Here is a 2,766-nt window from a genome sequence, read left to right on the forward strand (position 1 = left end):
AAATAGCCAAATTGAAACTTTACTGGTCCATTAGGCCCAATAAGAGGATCCTAGTCCATAATAAACTTAAACTGAGATTTTTAGGGTTTTCAACCCATAGTTGAATATATGAGATGTATTATATTAGATTTGAACTTTACTCCGGAGTTTTGATTCAAATAGATAATTTCATTTTAGCATATAGTATAATTTTTACTTAAAGTACAAGTCTTGCCATAGCTGATGTTTACATGAAAATAGAATCTCCTAGCTAAAAATGCTAGTTGTGACACTTAATAAGCATTTAACCTCAAATGCTGAATTTTAAGAGGTACAAGTCATACTGCTATTTGTACAATGAATTTATGCATTCAAAATCTTATCTGGGAATTAGTCAAAGTTGAAGCACATTCCCTATGTTTCAACCAATTGAATTGGTCAAAACCAGTTAATTTGTTAGATCAACATTATATAGCTCTTTCAAATTACAGAGTCAATTGGCATCCCCAATTACGCCATTCTCTTCCATGTTCGTCCCTATCTCCCTTCCGTGATGCATCAACACAACCACCCACCAGACCACTCACCACCACCGTACAAATCACCTCACATGAGTGCACCACTCAGACCTTACATCTGATCAAACCACTGCATCATCACTCACGAGTTGTGTCCTCTCTTCATTCATCATTGTCTCTCTAAGACCGACTTCGACCACCGCTGCTGCCACCTTTTACCACCAATCTCACCACCACACATAATGTGTGAATGTGTGTTTGTTTGTGTTTCAGGTCCAAAATCTTAGTCCTTTCTCCATATCCGTCCATATCGAGGTAAGAAGAAATCGAATCTCAGGCAACAATCATACCACCGCATATAACCCCCTTCTCTATTTAACTATGTGTGTGTGTGTGTTTGTTTGTTTGTGTTTACAGGTCCCAAATCTCGGTCCTATCTCACCAACCATCGTAATACTTAATAGAGTTTCTGATTATGTGAGTGTTTCTCACTTTTCCTCTTATTTATGTTGATTATATTTCTTTATCTAATGTTATTTGAGTAATTATAATATTAATTTTTGGGACTACTTATTGTGAATGTGTAAAGAGCTGAAGGCATGGTTGAATTGTTTTTAAATTTTTTTTGTGGCGAAGGTCTAGCTAAGAGGGCAAGTTGTTTAGGGTTATAAGTGTAGTTTATCTTCTAGTATATTCGCTTGTGTAAGGGTCACTAGTAGTTTTCATCTTCTTATATCTCCATGTGCATTTCCTCATGCTCACTAACTATTTGATGTAATTCCTAAAACAGAATACGACTTGATATTTTTGTGTTAATACCTAGATAAATGCACAAACTATTGCTTTCTCTCTCATCAAGTTATTTGTTTTATTTTTATAGGATTTTAATTGTGGATCTGGATCTATTCCTGTGTTCCACAACCGAGGTCTCTCTTTTTATACTATCTCTAACCGTATATGTGTATGTTTTTGTGTTTGTATATTTATGTTTGCATTCATGTGTATGTGTTTACGAGTCCTGTAATGTGGGACATTAAAATAGGTTACCTGACTTGAATACTTAAGGCCAGATGAATATTCATTAAGCATATTTTTGTCTTTCAAGTTATGGTGCTTCATAGGTACTATGTTTCTTGATTTGGTTTTTGTGTTTTGGTTTTGGATCTTCTCTTTGGTCGACTGGTGTATGTGATTGGTTGAATGCACTTGGAAAGTCAAATGGCCAAGACAAGCCTCTCAAGTGCTAACTACCAAAATATCCTTATGTTTTTTATGCAGATATGCTAAAACAAGCCTCTTCAATCATGTTTGAAATTCAAATTATGGGTAACAAATTGTAACACGCACACACGCACACACAACCACATACATTGGGACACACACGTGAAATCAAATTGCAATATTTGAAAAGAAATTGATTTTTTAAGAAAATATTGTTTTTGATTACTAAAGATGAATTATAGCATTTTACTTTCAACTTTTTTTCTGATTAGGATATTGTACTTTGGTATTTAATTGGGTAAACATATTAAATTACAATGTTCCAATAGGAAAATTATTGAAAGTATATTGCTATACAAATCAAAGTATCTGCAACATCATGTTTTGAGTGTAAAATTCTAAAACATAGGTGTTGTTTAGATCTAGAAAATGTGGTTATTTTCTTCTGTAATTTGTTTTACTCAAATTTCATATGGATTAAGATTTTGATGTGGGTTTTATTTATAACAGGGGAAGATTGGAAACGTATTCCAAGAATCAAGGTGAGGAGCTCATAGTAGTGAATCTAGGTAGACAATGTAAATTGGTTCTCCTGTTACGATACCACTTCCATGAGAGGTTGCGGCTGGTGGGATTCTTCTAAACTTTCTTTTGGTTTCCCTGTTACAAATATTATGTGCATAATAAAAAATATTATCGTTCGTTTAGACTGTCACTTCCATGGCCAATCACACTCTTCGAGGTTAAAGATTTGTTGTTTACCACTCTCGATTTACAGGTTTGTTGACCCAATTTTCTGATTATTTGTCCATAAAATTCTCATTTCTTCTGTTTTGCTTCTTTTCTTTAAAATTTTGTATCCAATGTAGTGCACAATCATCTGCTTGGCATGTGTGTGTAATATATTTGTTAGTTGTTAGAACATAAATGTCAGCACTTTGGTTATTATCATTCATAAAAAAATTAATCGGTTAAAAATTTTACAGAAGCTTTTGCAACTTTGTCATCAAGAAAAGAAAACCATGTAATATTTTAAAAAGACTAATGT

General features: G+C 33.5%; 1 long non-coding RNA gene across 4 annotated transcripts; it reads left to right on the top strand.

The window, feature by feature from the left end:
• Window positions 1-493: 493 nt before the first annotated feature.
• On the top strand, window positions 494-2,433 carry LOC145117237 (uncharacterized). Of its 4 annotated transcripts, XR_013712564.1 has the most exons (5): window positions 494-812; window positions 915-974; window positions 1,378-1,423; window positions 1,776-1,823; window positions 2,229-2,433. It is a non-coding gene; the product is annotated as an uncharacterized LOC145117237 (long non-coding RNA). The 4 variants fall into 4 exon arrangements; XR_013712567.1 differs by lacking the exon at window positions 1,776-1,823; XR_013712566.1 differs by lacking the exon at window positions 1,378-1,423.
• Window positions 2,434-2,766: the final 333 nt, after the last annotated feature.

This window comes from Lactuca virosa, chromosome 5 (genome assembly GCF_052849685.1).
Source record: "Lactuca virosa cultivar CGN04683 chromosome 5, Lactuca_virosa_CGN04683_v6, whole genome shotgun sequence".
Taxonomy (NCBI): Eukaryota; Viridiplantae; Streptophyta; class Magnoliopsida; order Asterales; family Asteraceae; genus Lactuca; species Lactuca virosa.